We start from the raw sequence: 19,391 nt of genomic DNA, 5'->3' as shown, positions 1-19,391 counted from the left end.
AATAAGGTTTCACAACATTCCTTCCTTCCTACAAAGAATATGTCACCCCTATAATAAATGTTGGCACACAATAACCATTGGGACCGCTGCCCTCCTATAACCCTTAACTCACCAATTTAGATATTAACCAGATGGACCTAGTAGAAATGGTCACATGAGATTACTTGTCTATCACTTTAACTGCAAGAATAATAAGAATAGTCTTAGGTCACATAGAGTTTAGATATTAAGGAAATAAACATTGTATTAGCTCATCAACGTAGTTAGATATTTTTAAAACAATTGTGATTAGGTAAGGATGATCTGTAAGGTTGTTGTTTTCTGCCTATGCTTTGGAAACTTCTTTAATATTAACCACAAGACTGCCATTATAGCCTGAAGAAAAATGTATATAAACACAACCTTCCCCAGAATAAAGTGGGATTGATTGCACCAGAACTAGAGTCTGTGTCTTTCATTCTCCATCCATCGCCAACGCTGTCTCCCCATGACCCGTTTACCAGTGTGGAACCCATGGACTCCTGCTAGGGCTGAACCCCGGCAAACAACTTAGCCAAACCCTGTCCCTAAATACAATATAAATATTGGTAGAAATTTTTAAGCACCTCTTGGTTAAATTCCTGACACACACATACACACACACACACACACATGCACAGAAAATATCCATCTCAATTATACCCTGTAACCAATAAAATAAACATAATGTTCCAGATATCTGACAAAATTTATGGTAATTCAGCAGGACACTTTATGTAACTGAGGAATGCAATAAAAACAAGTAATTGTGTCTGATACCATGAACATTTGTTGATATTAAGTGTAACTAGTATTTGGCTTTTGGGGTAGCCCCACCTTTTTTCTCTATTTTTCTAACAATATAACCCTTCTCTTTGTGGTTTCATTTATTTCTGAACTTTGGTGGTGACTGACAGTATCAACCACAGACAGGAATCAGGGCCTGTGAATCAGTTCTGGCCAGCTCAGCTCCTCTGTCTCTTCACCATGTGTAGACACAACCAGGGCTACTGAAAGTTAACAGCAAAGATGTTCCATTTTTCAGGTAGTAAAGTGGAAATGAGAGAGGCCTTGGGGGGGATGGCATCCATGGTTCTTACAGCACCTACTCATGGCTAAGCTACAATCTACATAAGCTGCAGGGCTGAGGAGATAACTCAGCTGGTAGAGTGCTCGCCTTGTGAGCACAAGTCCTGAGTTCAATCCCCAGTACCGCAAAAAAAAAAAAAAAAAGAAGCTGCAGAAAATACTTCTATGAAGGGTCATGGTGGATTTGTGTTCAATAATGAAGACGGATATGCAAATTCAAGCTTGACTTGTATGAGAGAAGTGGAGGAATGAATTAATGGGAGATTAACTGAGGACTCAGTTATTGAGGGAAGTTAAAATCATCTGAATGCACAGAAATCTGGCTCACTCATGAAGGGGGCCTCTTTAACATATCTCATGCCCAATTATAGATATCTTATTTGTCATGAATTATTTCTTTACTTCTTAATTTTCTTTCCCCCTTCTGTCTTTTCTCCCACCCTGTTCACTCCCTTCCTTTCATTCTCAAACTAGATTTTTCCAGTTCAACCTCCATATTTTCTTCACACGACCAAGGTATTTAGAACTAAAATCTTACTGTGAGCTACATAAATTGTTCATGTGTGCCATTATTCTTCTCTGTTTTCAGTAGATACATCTCACAAATATATCATCTAAATGTATTCAAAATCAAAAAACTTTAAATAATGTTCTTAGTAACTTTATGATACATCCTACCCATTTGGATACATGTGAGGTCATCAATTTATTTGTTTTGATGGGTACCCAATTAAAACCCCAGGATCATTACCTTGGAAAAAGAGGGGTATAATCAAAAAGATTTTTTACCAGATGGTGCTTTTTTACTATACTCTGAAAATGGAAAAATTTTCTCTTTTGCAATGGGGAATTCCTTTCTGCCTACAACAAGACAGGTACTGTCAAACATTAGATACAATAAGATGATTACCAGTCTACTAAGACACTTTACGATTATAAAGAGTAAGATAATTTGGAATAGCATTATGGTAAGATGGTCAAAGCAATTCTAGCCCCTGTCATAAAATAATAACTAGTTTTAATCTGATTACCAAGGGGTGAAAAATGTATTTGAGATATTAGTAACATTCCAGGTGCATGAAATTGCTGCTACAAATAAAATCACCCATGATTATTCAGAATTATTTGCCATTATCTACATGTCACTGTCAAGCAGTCCCCAAGCTGCAATATGTTCACCGACAGGACCATAAAGATCACAATTGCAGCTTTCCCACTGCTGTGGAAAATGCAACAGTCCTAAATGGATTCTACAGTTTATTACCATCATAAACAGCAATGAGAAACATGATGTCAGCTCGGCAGACACCTAGTCCCACAGTATGACATTACCCAGTGGCCAAAGGTGGTGGTTTATTCTGCCACCTAGAAGCTGATTCTGTACTACAGCCACGTAGTAAACTTACATAAACTTTCATGAACTTACATAAAAACTGAAAAGATGTTTATCAGAAATGTTTTTTCTTGTTGAAAAAAATTCTTCAGAATTTAGTTTTTAAATTGTTAATGCAAATTGTAAATGGTAATAGTTCATACTGTTTGTATATGGAAGTAATCTGTGCTTCCCATTTCACATGATTTCGTTGCATGTACGTTGGATTGAAAACGACCAAATATGCTCCTACAGTTTGGAGGTTTTCCTGAATTTATTTCCCGTAATTTCTCAATATACATTAGAGCCCTTTTGGCTGCCCTATGGTATTGGTCTGGAGTTTGGGTGTTCTTTTTCCTTTTTTGTTGTTCTTGGATAAAGTTTTAAAGAATTTGTTGATAGTTTGGATCTTCCACAGTCCCAAATGTTTATATGGTTAAGACTTGGTTTCCAAAATGGAGCTATTGGGATGTGGGGGAGACTGTAAGTGGCGAGATCTAGGACCTGAGGGTGTGGATCAGTGGTAGAGTTCTTCCTAGTATGCTCAATGACCTGTTTTCTATCATAACTACCATAGAAAAAAAACCAGAGAGAAGGGGAGAGATGAAACCCAGTACATCATTGGGAGCATACTCTAGTGGGATCATTAGACTCCCACACTTTTATCTGTTATTCTGTGAAATTTTGTTCCTTCGTACACTCCCACCAACCCAAAACAACATGATCAACCTGATGAACCAAAACCTCCACACTTGTGAACCAAAAGAAATCTTTACATATCTGTAAGTTGTTTATCTCAGTTATTTGTTTTACAGACACAAAACTGACTAACAGGACTCATTTAGTATTGAGTCACTTGTTAAATGTGGCTCTGGTTAGGCAGGCATCATGGCACACACTGATACATCTAGTTTTTCAGGAGGCTAAGGTGAGAGAATCACTTGAATCCCACAAAGTGTACCAAAACCCTATCTAAAACACACACTCACACACACACAGAGGGCCGCGAAGCCACCGGGTCCGAGGGTGCTGGTTGCAGCGACGGGTCTGTGAGCAGAGCTGGTCCTGGGCAGTGGCAGTGCCTTAGGACCTCACGGGCTCCGGGGCAGTAGCTCCAGCGGTGAAGCCCCCCCTCCCCAGGGAGGTGGGGCCTGAGCAAGCTCCCGAGCCTGAATGCGGCGGCCGGGAACCATGCATCAGAAGCTGCTGAAGAGCGCACCTTACATCAAGCTGGGCAGCTACTAGTACTGGCGGGTCCTGGTGCCCCTCAGCATCTGCCTTTACACCTACTAGCAGATCCCGGTGTCCCTCAAGGATAACCCGTACATCACTGACAGCTACCGGTTCTACCTGCCCTCCAGATTGTGTATCAAAAGTTTGTTTATCTAATGAGACAGTAAACATCTGGAGTCATTTGCTGGGTTTCTTTCTCTTCTTCACCCTGGGAATATATGATATGACATCTGTGTTACCTTCGGCAAGTGCATCCAGAGAAGATTTTGTAATTTGTTCTATTTGTCTTTTCTGCTTCCAGGTATGTATGCTTTGCTTTGTGGGCTATCATCTTTTTTCCTGCCATCGGTCAGGAAAAACCTGTCGAAGATGGATGACATTAGATTATGCAGGAATTTCTATTGGAATACTGGGCTGCTATGTCTCAGGAGTACTTTATGCATTTTATTGTAATAATTACTGGAGACAAGTATACTTGATCACAGTGCTTGCCATGATCCTGGCAGTGTTCTTTGCTCAGATTCATCCCAATTACCTCACACAGAAATGGCAGAGGCTCCATTCTATCATCTTTTGTTCTATTTCGGGTTATGGAGTAATCCCTACTCTTCACTGGATTTGGCTCAATGGAGGAATTGGTGCTCCTATTGTACAGGATTTTGCACCTCGTGCAATTGTGATGTATGTGATTGCTCTTCTTGCTTTCCTATTCTACATCTCCAAAGTTCCAGAACAGTACTTTCCAGGACAACTAAACTACCTTGGATCTAGCTACCAAATATGGCATATCCTTGCAGTAGTGATATTATATTGGTGGCATCAGTCAACAGTGTATGTCATACAGTACAGACATAGCAAACCTTGTCCTATGTTTCACATTTGTGAAGAATTCAGCTGGATGCGGCAGTGCACATCTGTAATCCCAATGACCTGAGAGTCTGAGGCAGGTGGATCACAAGTTTGAGACCAGCCTCGGCAATTTAGTGAGGTCCTAAGCAACTTAGTGAGACCCTGTATCAAAATTAAAAATTAAAAGGACTGGGGATATAGCTCACTGGTAGAGTGCCCCTAGATTCAATCCCCAGTACTAAAAAAATTAAAAATGAGTAAAATAAAATTTGAACTTGAAGCATTAAATTTTTCATTTAATTTATACTTAAAATAGTTTGTACTAATATAATTGTTACCCTTTGTTCATTGATCATTTCATATGCATAAATTAAATCCCTTAAAGCATACATTCATAAAAAATTGTTACAATATAAAATATTATTGATATTTCTTAATGAGTTGACAAACTGTTTTAAATACTGGTGTGTTTTCAGGATAGAATTGACTGAATATATAAAAGATGTTGATTGATGTTGAATCGTATTCCCAAAATGCCTTTTGTACATTCAGTATCAGAAAAGTCACTTTAATGTGCCTCAGTTTACCCATCTGTAAAATGTTGTTATTTTCCAGTGTAGTGATTTTAGAATAGACATTTTCCACGTTGGTATCTCAGCAAGGGGAATTTTTTTTTCTAGTGGGCCCCGTAAGGGTATGCTATATCTATCATACTCATTATTATGGTGAAATGCTATTTTGAAAATGGCTATAATATCTCTTAAGATCAGAAGTTTGATTTATATACTAAGTAGTAGAAGATTTTGGTGTAAATAGGATATATTTCCCCCTAAAACATCACTTTTTGGCTTACATAATACCATTGCTCTTAAGTTGACATTTTGTCCAAATGAAATACACTAAGAAGTTATTATCAAGTTAAAAATGAGAAAGTTCAGTTATTTTAGGTGTGGAACCATTTTTTTTAATCAATAAAATGTTCTAAGAAAATAGTCTTAAGTTTTAATTTTAAAAATTCCCATCTTTGTCAATAGTGTATGAATTATGTAATACTTGCCATCCAAATTAATAAATAAAAAGAGCATACTTATTTTTTTAAATATTATTTCTTTGAATCATAGAGCATACAAGGTATGTAGGAAGAATTATTCCATGTTAATACTTAAGTATTTTTTGGAAATGTTAAATATTGTAAGAAAACTATTCTCTGATTTTTATCTTTACTATGATGCATTTATTATAAAGGAATATTCACATGAATGCGAGTTGCTGTCAACTATAAACACTTATGTATGTCAGCATTTACTGACCACCTATTATGTGCACAATACTACTGGTAAAATGTTTAAGACATTGTTAACATTAAAGAATAATTTAAAGTTGCCTAGAAATCTGAGCCTTGTAATAATGTATATTTGTTATTTTTGTTATGTTAAACATATACTCGCTCTCCAACTACAGTACTAAAAAAGATGAGTTTTAATTTCTACCTATGTGTAAACTATAAAAGCTCTTTATCTATAGACTTTAAAAGTATATTTAAAAATTATTTTTATCCTTTTCTTAAGTTTTAGCAATTTTTAGGGTTGTGGTTAACTCATTTAAGAAACAGTTATATTTCTCTATAAAGCCATTTTCAAATAGCAAGATAGGGCTGGTCTAATTTTGTTTATTACACTGAGTGCAACTCCATAAGTTGCATGACAAAATATGTATTATGGAAATAAACTGGGTTTACTAAAAAATATAAATAAATAAAAATAAATAAAACACACACACACACACACACACACAGATACACACATGCACATACACCTGACTGCTTTAAAATCTTTGTTCATATTTAATAAAAGTAATTAATTTGTGTTAAGCTAAAATAATGTCTGATCCCTGTTTGCTTCCTTTCTTGGTGACATCACTTGCTGAGGGTAATGTAAAATTTCACCTCAAGTCCTTGAGGTCAATGAATGAAAAAGAAAACTAAGAGGAAACATCAGAGTTCTGGCTATCACAGGAAGAGACTGAAGGAAAACTTCTAGCAACACTGGACATCCTGGAGGAACACAGGAAGGCACTAATTACCCCTTTTGGGGTGTCCTTTGTCTTCTTTGAAGCACCTTGGAGTCTTGGGTGGATTCCTCTCTGGTCTAGAGATTTACTCTTTCCTCTGAGCTCCCTGATCTCTTTTGCTTTTGAGATGCCATGGTTTCCTTTATGCTATGAGGAGAAAATTCACCTCTGGACTTGTTGATTTTTGTCAAGTCACTAGGAAGAGTAGCAATTTTTAAAGTAACTAATGGGTGTGGGGAGATATAAGTTCATTGCTTTAGACAAAAGAAAATGAAGGGAAAGGAGGGGAATGGAAAACAAAAAGACAGTAGAATGAATGGAAATAACTTCCTATGTTCATATATGAATACATGACCAGAGATCTTCACAACATATACAACCACAAGAATTGAAAGTTATAGCCCATGTATGTATGATATGTCAAAATATATTCTACTTTCAAATATATCTAAAAGGAACAAATAAAAATTAAAATGAAAATAACTGTATTTACAATAAATGTTCATTACTACAGAGGGAAAATATTGACCTCCTATTCTATTTCTTAGCATGGCTTGTTAAGAAAAATCTCAAGATGTCTGTTCAGATGAATTAGGCAGCACATGACAATTTCTTGTCAAAAAATTTGGTTAGATTGCTCAGGGGAGTCTGGGATGCATGGCCATGTCTTGGTGGCCTGGGCATTAGGGAATTATTGGAGCTCTAATCACTGAAGACAGAGATCTCAAGGGAGGTAGGTAGGTACCAGAATTTGCTGGTTAGCAATGAGGTGTTCACCAACCTGTGAATAGATATATTCACAATGAAGTGCACCATGGGAATAATGTGCAGCCCATCACCATGCCCTTTTGGGTTTTGGCCTCAGTTCTGGGGGAAGAGGGACAGGCTAAAGTCCAGCAATAAAAGGAAAGTGGCTAATAAACATGGAAGCACATAAATGTGTAGCTATGGGAAACAGCTGGTCTAAAATGTCACATCACTCTAAATCCAGGAAAAATTGTGAAATAATAGGCCATGGAAACATTAAAGGTTGCTGGAGAAACAGGGAAAATGGGAAGACTGAACATATGAAGAAGGGAATACTTGGTTTGATGAACTTAATCTGTAAGTCACTATGATGGTGGCTATTCAATAGTATGATTTTTGTCAATAGTTATAGAATTACAAAACAAGTAGTCTATTTAATAATGATATAATGACATCAATATTATTATGTCAGTCCAAAAATTATAATTAATATTACAGAAATGCAAGATGTAAATTATTGAGAAAACTCAGGTGAATATGCAAATGGGAACTCTTCATTATATCCTAATTTTTCTGTCCATGTGACTCTGATCTAAAAAAAATGTTCAAGTGAAACAAGCAGAATATTGTCAGGAATTTCACAGCCTCAATCATACCCTCTGCTGAATGAGCCTTCATCCAAAGAACACAGATGCCTTAGTACTGATAATTAATAATGCAGAAACTATCATCCTAATTTTTACATAATTTCCCTTTGAGGTTTTGGTGGCCCTTTTCTATCAGTAGTTCAAACAAATTAATCTTTTCTCTTTTCACACCTTTTAATGAAAAGCATGTAGTTCTTAGGAAGGAAACATGTTCCTTATGTCCACATGGATGGTTCATCCATCTTTCCTTCACACAAGTGTGATTACTTATCTCCCAGCATTATAATTAGTAATACCTTAAATAATGAAGAAAATGTGCCCCAACATGATTTTACTATACTCAGGCTTGAAAAGAAATTGACCTGAAGTGGTCCTAAAATATAGTCCAGCTAATGGGCAGATATGCTGGCAAATGCATTTAATGCCATAATCTCAGGAAACTGAGACAAGAGGATTATGTGTTTGAGACCACACTCAGCAACTTGGTGAGGCCCTAAGAAACTTAGAGAGATGCTGTTGGCAAATAAAAAAATAAAAAATGCTGGGGATGTGGCTCAGTGCTTAAGCACCTCTATGTTCAATCAATCCCTGGTACAAAACAAGGTAAAAGATATAGCTTCCCTTGTGCCAGATTGGCTCAACCGAAGGGTAAAGCACCTCGACATCAAGATTGACACTCCAGGAGTTGGGTGGAAGCAAGCTTGTGGCAAGCAGATTGTAAACTAGCTTGTTGCAGGAACACCTATACATTTTAGAGGTTTGTCTCCCAATCACAATGCACCATGGGCGATCAGACCACCAGATTCCTATACAGGTTCCCTTGATAACACTGAGTAAATTTGGGGGAGTTGTGTACTTTCCTTGGTGGCTGAAGCAGGATGCTCCTCCCTGCAGGTTTACACACTTGAGACATTCACTGCTGCTGGCCAAGGAGTAGGATTTCTCCCAAGAAAAAGGGATGAAAGATGGTGGGTGAGAAGTGAAGCAGTATTTCTTATAGCTCAGCTACTCAGTGGGAATATTGCTTCTCCCTGAGGTGGATAAAAATGAGATTGCACTAATATTCAATATTGGGCAAAAAGTCTGAAAAAATTGTTTGAGCAAATTAAATGAGAAAAAGGGAGAAAATTAGAGAAAGCTGCTTGGCAGAAAGAATGGAATTGCCACACATGATAGAAAATGCTGAAAAATTATAGAAACAGGTTTAATGAAGGAATACCTGAGGTTAAATTGTCACCCACCCTAGTCAATACAGAGGATATTTTACTCCTGAAGTGAGTCCACAGAAGACACAATGAGCTCAGCAATCATCTGTGGGAAGCTGGGCCAGGTGCCAGGGAACATCTTGGGATTACCATGCACCAATGCAAAAGCAATTTTGAAGTCAGAATTGGAAGTCTGCAAGTGGATCAGCATGACTTTTTCTGAGACTAGCAAAGACATTAGTGAGCCCAGCAAACCAGGGGAAAATCAGACCCACCTCTTTCCCACTGTTCTATCTGGCAACTCAAAGGTATAACATATGGAAAATGACAAACCCCAAGTATTGTAGTGTGGGAAAAGGGAATGAGGAAGAGGGTTACACATTAATGGCATTGATTCATTTTCGGTGTATTCTTTCCCCCTGACAGGACAAACCTTAGAAAGGAAGAGAAAATCATCTAGTGGCAAGACAAGTCCTGGGAAAGATACTTCCATCAAGCCTAAATTGACAGTCTCTGAGAGGAATCCAAACCATTGATCCTTCCCCAAATAAATTTGTTCCCAGTCACAGTACAATGGGACCCTGAAGGGAAACAGACAAGCACTGAATGCCAACCCAGATCCTCCATTATTCCCCAAGTAAAAATATTGCCCAGTAAAATAAACAACAAATTCTCAAAAACGTGTTTCCTGAGTTCCCAAACTGACATTCTGTCTCTATAAAGTCACCTCTCAGTGTAACCTATGTAAGGACAAACTCCCACTTTGTCCAGTGGTTCATTTTCCACCCAGAATGTGGGTCCATCAGAGGATGGACCTATCCCTCACTTAATGTCCTTCATCGTTGATGAATAAAGGCTATGCTGATCCAAGAAATTTGCAACTGACTCACTCATTCTGTGCTAACATTTTGATTCCTAGACCAGGAACCAGAAAAAGGTAATATTTAGTCACCCAGTCTCTCAAAAACTCATTCATTCTCCCCACAGTCAAATTTAGATGACTGATGAGTCCTGGAAAGTGACCATACAACATATAGCACTTCTGTGATTTTCTGAAAGCTGTGGATCACCACAGTCACCATTCAGACAAAGTATGACTGAATCTCTAAACTCACTGTGCCAACCCACCCTGTAGAATGTAGGCCCATTATATCCTCTGCAGTCCACTCTAGTTGAGCAACTGCCAGGTTTTGTGTGAGAGAAATATGGTGTGTGGGAGAGAGGGGGACTTAAGGCAAGTTAAGGCAGCTTGCCAGGACTCTTTGCTGGTGCTACATGAAGGTCTTATGTCTCACATCTGCTTCTGACAGCCCAGAGGGGTACCAAAGATCAACCAGCTGCTACATTATTGCAGCTTTATGCCACATGTAAAGTGCAAGGATTTGTGGCAAATCCTTTTTTGGCATTAAAGTTGTCCTATTTCTATTTCTTCCCCTCCCCGATCTACCATTCCATACACACTCAGCAAACCTCATGAATCACAGACATCTGCCATTCTGTTCCTGCCTGCAAGAATGGCCTTCCCATTCTCCCCAGAGAGTTAAGACTCCATCTATCTGGGCATCCAGCAGATAAGTACCTACACTTTAGCCAGCCAGAATCCTGGTGTTTCCCTGCCATTGAGACTTGGTGAAGACTTTTCCCTAAACCCCAGTGGAAAAAGTCCAGACTATTGACTGGTACACCTGTGGCATATGAATCCAGACCATTCTCTGCCCTCAAATCATCAATTCCATTGAGCCTCTCCAAACATGGTAGTGACCCAATTATTTCTCAGAGAAACCCAGTTGAACTTTCTCTTCACCAATTTTAAGAACACTACTCACAAACTGACCTCAAAATTCCATCCCTCATCAGACTCAGGACTCATCTTTGGCCATATTACAAATTAGATAGTCAGTACACATGTCACAAGAACAGAATTGATGATAAAGAAATTCTCCAGGCTTTGGGAAATTATTTAATACATAATGGCAAATGGTTTGAGGTTCTCTACCTTCAACCTTTGTTTTTCCTTCACTCCATTAGCAAATATACTACTCTACACCTTCACACTTTTAATGTTACTCTCTCTCTGACCAACTTATCAGTGGGTCTGCACTTGATACATAAGAAGCATAAATAGAGAAGGACACCAAGTCTTCCAGAAGCAATTTCTAGATACTGCTTTCAAGACCTTAACAATAAGGAAGATGAGGCCAAACAAGAGAAAGAAATTCATCTTAAACTAAAGACCAATCTGAACCTCACTGATCCATGAACCTAAAAAAGTCACTGCTGTTCTTGTCCCCACAGTCCCTCTAATACACCCCCTGAGCCCTGTTTCTGATATGGGTGGACTGCACATTGGGCAAAATCTTGTTATATCTCAAGACCCCCATAAAGCCACATCCCCATTGTTGACAATGGGGATGCTGGAAAACAGACCTTCCCTGGGGAAAAAAAACCTTCCCTAAGTGCAGCCTAATTTCCAAGTCCCATAATACATCTGGGGAGCTACAAGTTATAGGGATGATGAACAGCCAAGCAGCAGGTTAATATTACACTTCTGAAGAGATATTAAGGGTAGAATTATCTGGCAAATGTTCTCCCTTACTTAAAATATTTATCAAAAGTTTAATTAGTATCTTACATTCTGAGTGAGGTCTCAACTTCAAGTCATATTAAAAGGACCCATATTAAAAACCCCTACCCTCAGCTTACACAGCAGCCTCATCCTCAAATGTAATGGGAGATGTTTCAAAATTGTCTGCACCCAAATCTGGCCAGCCTGATTACCAACCAGGGACAAAAGTGTTGAAAAGCCCTGAGGCATCAATTTTTCTAGCCAGACCATGCTGAAGCTTGCATTGGGATGTAGACAGCAGAGGTCTGCAGGCTCAGCAAGAGACTGATCTGAGACTGAAAGAACAAAAATGTCAGTTTAACTTCTCTCTTCCACTCTTTCTCTCCCTCTTTCTCCCTCTCTCATTCTCTCATGCTGCTTTACTAAAATAACTGATGGCCATGCCATTTTTTCTGTATGATTTGTGATAATTTGTATATACTCACACACACACAAACATACACACACATGCACACACACACACACACACACACACACACACACACATATATATATATATATATTGAATTGAATCTGGCACACCCAGGTTAATGTATTTTTTTGATCAGAACTATTTTATCCAATTATAAAGGTGTTTTTTTACACTCTGCTTTGTTCAGAGGCCAATTTGCAAAAGTTAGTTCTCAATCTGAAAGATTTTAAAAGAATATAAGGCCTTTGTAGAGGTTCAGGGCAGTCAAAGAACAGAAGAGGGAGCAAAGTCCTCAGGACTATAATGATCTTCTGTTTTAATGGCTTAAAAACACTCTGCAACCTCTCTGTCCTTGAGGCCTGGAGACATTATCTTATTAGAAAAACATGTGGTACTCGTGGACTCTGAGTAGCAAGCAAGTTATCAGATGTGCACATACAGAAAGTTAACTGCACTAATGTAACCTAATGTAACTGTATATAACCCTGGAATATTCTTCATATTATCAAAGTGTCTCAACTGACATTTTTACCTTCTATTGCTTTCCATGCATCCCTGGATGGATGTCTTTCCTTATTGTGTCAAATCTTTCATGATCCTTCTTCTATATTCTCCATTCTACTTTCCAATGGGATTATTGTCTATAGTGATAGAGGAAAATATTAGGGTGTGCTGTCTATATTCACTGATAAAAAGTTGACTGATTATTACACATTGCCTCAATCTTATCCTCAGTGAGCAGAATTAGGTGGAATTATTTTGGACTTTTTGTATATTTCCCAACACCTTAAACATTATTGAAGGCTCTCAGTATATAGCCAAACTGATGCCACATATTTCCTCTGCAATTTTGTCATCTCATTTGGATCCCTGATTATCACTCCTCAATCTCTTTTATAGGATCATATGGTTCCAATATTTCTTGCTCATATATATAGTCACACTAAAATTTCTGGACAGCCCACTGGAGTAAATACTCATGCTGATAATGCTATCAAAGCACTTTATCCTCTTTTCAGGTGCCATGGAATCACACAATTTTTTTTCATCAAAATGCTCACTCTTTAATAAAGACCTAACCTATTTCCTCTCAACAGACCTGTTTCATAATTAATAATTGCCTTCATTGCACATTATTTCATTCCTCTACTTGGGAAAATGTGAACCTTCAAGATTTATATTCTATTGACCTTTGGCAGATGGATGTAACACATCTTCCTCCCTTACACACCTAGTCTTTCTTCCATGTTAGCATAGATATATCCTCAGGCCTTATATGGGCCAGGGTACATCATTAAGAGAGGGTCTCAGCCTGTATCTCTCACCTGTTCCTTTGAATTCCCACTAGGGGTAAACCTCATCATTTAAAAACTGATAGTGCCCCTGCTTATATTCTAGTGCCTTTACTCAGTTCTGTAATCCATGGGATATAATTCTAACCCATGGAATTCTCCAAAATCTTACTGGACAGGCTTTAGTTGAACATGTATATCACACATTTAAAATGTGCATTAAAAAAGGGGGGACCAGAATTTCACTTATTAATAATGCTCTCAATATTGCCTTGTTCAATAAGTGATCTTAATATACAATATGAAGGTAAAATTCATTGCTGGTCCTCTGCCTTGGACAGACACATTACCCATAAGGTACCACTATGAAAGAATTATATAAAATATTGAGTTCCACCAGATCTGATATGGTAGGATCCTGTACATTTCAATAGATGGGTGAGGGGATATCCTGCTGTTTTTACTCCTATAGTTTGTCTGGAATCCTGCCAGGTGTGTGACACCCATCAAACATCATGAGTCGGCATCAAGGATTTCACAATTTGATTTCCCAAATTCCATTGATCCTAGATGAAGAGGACCCTGATTCAAAAAGGAACCTCTGACAAGAACAAGAGGCTTGAGATATCCCTAGTCTTTGAATCATCTAGTGGCTTTGGGGGATATAAAGAGTTTAACAACATGTGCTCAATAATTGCTAAAGCAGATAGGTTTAGAATGTACCCCATAAAATTTTGTTATATCTCTGTTTGCAAATTTTACCCAACATTCCACAACTATGCTGGCTAATATTGTGTTTTATCCCAGTTGGAGGTGACCATGTAAAAATCTCTTCCAACTCTGGCTTCCAGCACTCATTATAATGTTTGGGTATGCTCAGTGGAAATTGTTAATTCTTCTGAAAATTTGTATTCATCAAAATTTTCTTGATAATAGGGCTGCTATTTATTATTTGCTGTAGCTATATCATAAGGGGTGCCATGAATTTAATAATATTTATTGTTTTAATTTAATTGATAACACCAATCCCATTCAAAAGTAATTGGATCATTTAAAGACACTATAAAGAAGGTGGAAGAAGATGTTGGAGGTTGGGTTTTATTAGTGAGTAGCCTCATGGTTTCCAAATTTTATATGATTAAAGCACTTTTTCATTGGAGGATGTTTATTGATACTTGCCTTATTGTGCTGTGCTTTTTTCCCAACATCTGCCTTGTTTTCTCCCTCCACATTCCATTGATAAGGGACAAGTCATGTTTATTCAAAAGGCCATACAAAACAATAAAGGGGAGTTGTAGAGGTTCAGATCAGTCAGAGTAGAGAAGATCCTAAGTCCTTTGAGTGTGAAAACTCCTCAGGACAATTAGGGCTTTTTGTTTGAATAGGTTAGAAACACTCTGCAACTCCTCTGTCCTTGGGATCTGGAGATTACTGGGCAAAGGGGCAAGCAGGGTTAAGGACAGAGTGGTCCACCTGCAAGGATCTATGCACAGGGAGTGGCAACAGCTGAATAGCAAGCTGGCATTCATCCACTCTGAGGGAGATGGGAAGAAGCCACACAGATGTCTTTGAATTTGGAACTGCAGTGTGATGGATAAATTTGGCTGTTGTTTTGGGTTAGAACAGAATGAAAATTTGAGCAGTTTAAGAGCTGACAGTCTGTGGTTTCAGAGGCTGACACACAGCAGTGCTTCTTATATCTACTGAGAATAAAGGCTTGCAGTGGATGCAGGTACTTGTAGGAAGTGAATTACAGTAGAAGAAGCAGGAGCTAAATAGAAGGAACAGAGCGATCCCTCTTTAGTCTCAGTGCAGTAAAAGTCCCTACTTTATATGAGCTGAATTTCCAAGACTGTTGACACCCATCTACCAGTATAAGGAATATAAATTGTTCCCTCCAACTGAACAGTACCATGTCCCTTGCCTTGGTGTACACCAAACTTGCTTATTATAACACTAAAAGTCCTGCTGTGCATGGGGCTCAATCTGTGGGAATTACCTCTCTGAGTCCTGGAACCACTAATAAATTTGCTTCCAGATCTTGGTGTTCTGATCCTCATTTCTCATGACATTTTTGTACTTCAGTCTTCATTGTGAATGGGGAGGCAAAATGACCTGCACAGGAAGCAGAGCAGGGTCCAGTGGGACTAGTTTTCTCCATACCCACCACCTAACTCCATGATTGGGACACAGATAGCAAATACATTCATTTGACTTCAGGAGTTACAGTGCCTTAATGCAGTCATTCATTACAACAAACCAGCAACTTCTTCAGGTTCACTACCAGGAAATATACCACCTGTCCTACTCCTCAGAATTCCCTATGTCTTGTAGGTCTCTCTTTTCACATTGTTACCAATGTTAAATTAGAAATAATAAAAGCCCACTCCCTGCAAAGATGTGGCAGAACAACAGCAGAATCCAGAATTTCTAGGTGAACTTTGGGCAGACCGGATGGAGCAGAACATAAACAGAGAAAACCTGTAAGAGCTGTTCCCAGGGCCCATTTCTTGTGCAATTGCACAATCTATAAATATATTTTATAAGAGCCTGTGGAGGCAGGATTAGGTACCACTTTAAGAGTTGTTAATGTTAATTATACATTCACTGAGTTGTCAGAATAACTGTCCCAAGACCAAATTGTGATACATTACAAGTAGTCTGTACCCATCTGAACACCACATATAATTGATTTCATTTTCAATTTATGGCTTTTCAAAATAAAAAAAAAATTACCTGAGGGTAGAGCATTTGATTGTATTTGATAAAAGATTTACCTTTTAGTTATGATTATTCTGTCATGGTAAAATCACACCTTTTCTTACTACAAGTGTTTCCTAAAGCATGCACTTTTCACAATGACTATTTTATTTTTGAAAGCTTAAAGAAGAGACAGTATTGCAAGTCAGTGGTACTGACACTTAGACTATTAAAAAGATTCTTAATTTCCTGTATTAGTTTGTGACCCATAAATATATTGTGTGGAACCATTAGAAAAAATGATTTTATTTTATACCCTAGGATAAAATAACAGGGACATAGGGTGTGTGCAATGCAAAATGATTGTTCAGGAAGACACCATGGTACATGTGGGCAATCTCAGGGACTTGGAGGCTGAGGCAAGATAATCTCAAATTTGCACCATGTTTATGCATTTGGAGATTGAATTCCAGGGTTCTCAACCTCTGAGCAACACACATGGTCATTTTCATTTTAAGATATGGTATCCATAAGTTGTCAAAACTGACCTCAAATTTGAGACATAATAATATTGATGTCAATATATCAATCTATATAAACATGGTGCAATTTTAAAAATTCCACCATCTGGTATCTTCTTATGAAGAAACACATATTCAGATGGAATAGACTTTCCATCTTTCCACCAGACCATCTATGCTATGTCTTTTAAGATTTCATTAGTTTTTTTCCTGAGAGGTATATTTGAATTTCACACTTTTCTTCCTGGCTTCTCCTAATTGACACTAATTTCAGTGCAATTAATTCACTGAATTTTTGCTCTCAATCACAGCTTCTCTAAAAATGAGAATTATACATTCCCCTGTGGTCAGAGTTGATGTGGGTTTGAGTAGCGAATGAATAGTGGCAGTGATCCTTACTCCATTATCTATCCCTGGTTTTCTTTCTGCCTAAGGCATGATCTGCCCATTTCATTTTCCTGAAACTTGCAGTTGTCACTGAGTGACATTATTTTGCCAATGAAGGAACCTAAACCTTGATCTTCTATAAGTATGTCCATCCCAAGACACAGAAGAAAATGTGTTCTTAATATATATGTTTTTCCATCATATTCTGTGAAACAAAAAAGTGTGTTTGCAAAAATAAAGGAACCAGGTCAGTTCACTCTTGTACCCAATCCTCATATCTTTTTCATGAATCAGTGTTATTGTACTGATTATCACTCGAATGAAAGCATACATAGCTCTACAAACAAGAAGTGTTCATACTGAGATTGGAGACATTGATTTCATGAGGAGGACACTCCTGAGAACAGGCAGTGGGAATATCATACCAGTTGATTTTTGGATCACCTTAAACAACTCATTTTCAGTCCCTGAGTCTTATATATTCTGTTCATGGATTGATCATAATTTTGAGCACCTATTCAGTGACAGGGGTCCCAAATGTTAATTGTATTGAACAAATGTAGTATTATAGCCCCTGTGGTAAGATAAAGGCATCGATGAAAAGAAAGTCAAATTTAGAATGCTGCAAGGTTTAAGACTCAAGGTTAGTATTCTAGTCAATAAAATAAAATATGTAATTGAGTATTGTGATACCTAATGATTTTGTGTTTATCGAGTAGCCTTCAAAATATAGGCAGATAAGTTTATTTTCACCTTTTTTCATTGTCATCTGAAGTCCATTCCTGTGAGTTAACCACCCTTATCCAGTTAATACACTTCAGACATTCCCTCCATTTATATTCATACATACATGTTCAGATTGCATCATGCATGAGGAAAGTCGCATTTTATGTAGATGAGAGTTTTGAATGCAGAATGTAAAATGTTACACACAGAACTTGACTGAATATAAACATCTTAAACAGCTTCATTGTGACAAAATTCAATGATTCTAATGTGCTCGTGGGTTGAGTCCCTAGTATTGCAACACCAAAACAACAACCCAAAGTCTGTGATTCTGTTCTCATTAATTCCTGGGTTGACCACATTGGACTGTCACTCAGAGGTGGTTCACTAGTCTCAGAGTCAGGGGCGGGGACTGAAGCCCTGTCCAATCAGAGGCACCAGGGTGAGAACTGTCCAATCCGCCTGCACCCCGCGAGGAGAGTGGGCTTCTGAAACCTAGCACTGACCTTGGTCTCAGCATCTGCTATTCTCTGGATCCACCTCTGGCTTTTCCTCCTGTGCTCAGAAGACCCAGGTTTTTGTGGGACACAGGGAAGGAGAGACTCCCAGGGAGAACGGAGGGCACAGTGCAGACCAGTAAATGGTGAGTGTGCTTCAGGCAGCTGGAGACTGGAGCAAAGCCCAAGCCCCTGGGACTGGTGGTGGCGGGAGCAAAAATGGTGCCAGGGCTGTTCCTGGTCCTCTCAGTCTGCCGCCATCGTCTTCCTCTGTGGGGCTCAGCCCTCAGTCCCCACGTCTACATCAACTGCGTGGGGTAGCTGGACACTGTGCATCTTGTCACATGAGCACACAGTGTCCTCAGCCTCTGCCTGAAGCCCCATGAGGACATCAAGGTGCTGGCAACCCAGAATCTCATGGGGTTGAGAGCAGCACACGTGGAAGGTCATTAGAGGAGGACGAGGGTGTCCTGTGCTGGCAGCCCAGCATCTCTGCAGGCTGTGTGCTGAAGACTGAAAGGATGTTGAAAGAAGGACCCTGACTCCATGGTGTTCCTGCCTGAAAGAAGCTATGGTCTCTAGATGCCTCATTTCCTCCTTCCTGCTGAGCTATCTGAATATTCAGGAAGCAGCATCTCAAATCCAGAACTCTTGACTCCATCCCAACTCTTCAGTGGTCTGTGAGTTAATTACTAAATTTTATTTTTTTAATTGGTTCTCTTTAGTTGCTCATGACAATTCATTTTGGTATGATTATCTAAGCATGGAATTTATCTCTAATTAGGTCCCATTTCTTGTAGATGTTCATGGTTGTGAAATAAAGTATGGTGTACTCGTGAATATATACAAGAATATTTGCTAAATTTTCAGCTCCAGTTCACATTCCCACTACCATATTTCCTTCTCACATTATCAATTTGATGAAATATTTTGTTATTTCTTCAAATACTGGATGGCACTTGTTGAAGTTTTTGTTTCATATTTGTAAAAAATTCATGTG

General features: G+C 38.4%; 1 pseudogene; it reads left to right on the top strand.

Annotated features, from left to right (window-relative positions):
* Positions 1-3,670: 3,670 nt before the first annotated feature.
* On the top strand, positions 3,671-18,712 carry LOC124974812 (progestin and adipoQ receptor family member 3-like; annotated as a pseudogene).
* Positions 18,713-19,391: the final 679 nt, after the last annotated feature.

Source organism: Sciurus carolinensis, unplaced genomic scaffold (assembly GCF_902686445.1).
Source record: "Sciurus carolinensis unplaced genomic scaffold, mSciCar1.2, whole genome shotgun sequence".
Taxonomy (NCBI): Eukaryota; Metazoa; Chordata; class Mammalia; order Rodentia; family Sciuridae; genus Sciurus; species Sciurus carolinensis.
Note: the sequence above shows the minus strand (reverse complement) of the source record. Positions and strands in the feature narration are given on the sequence as shown.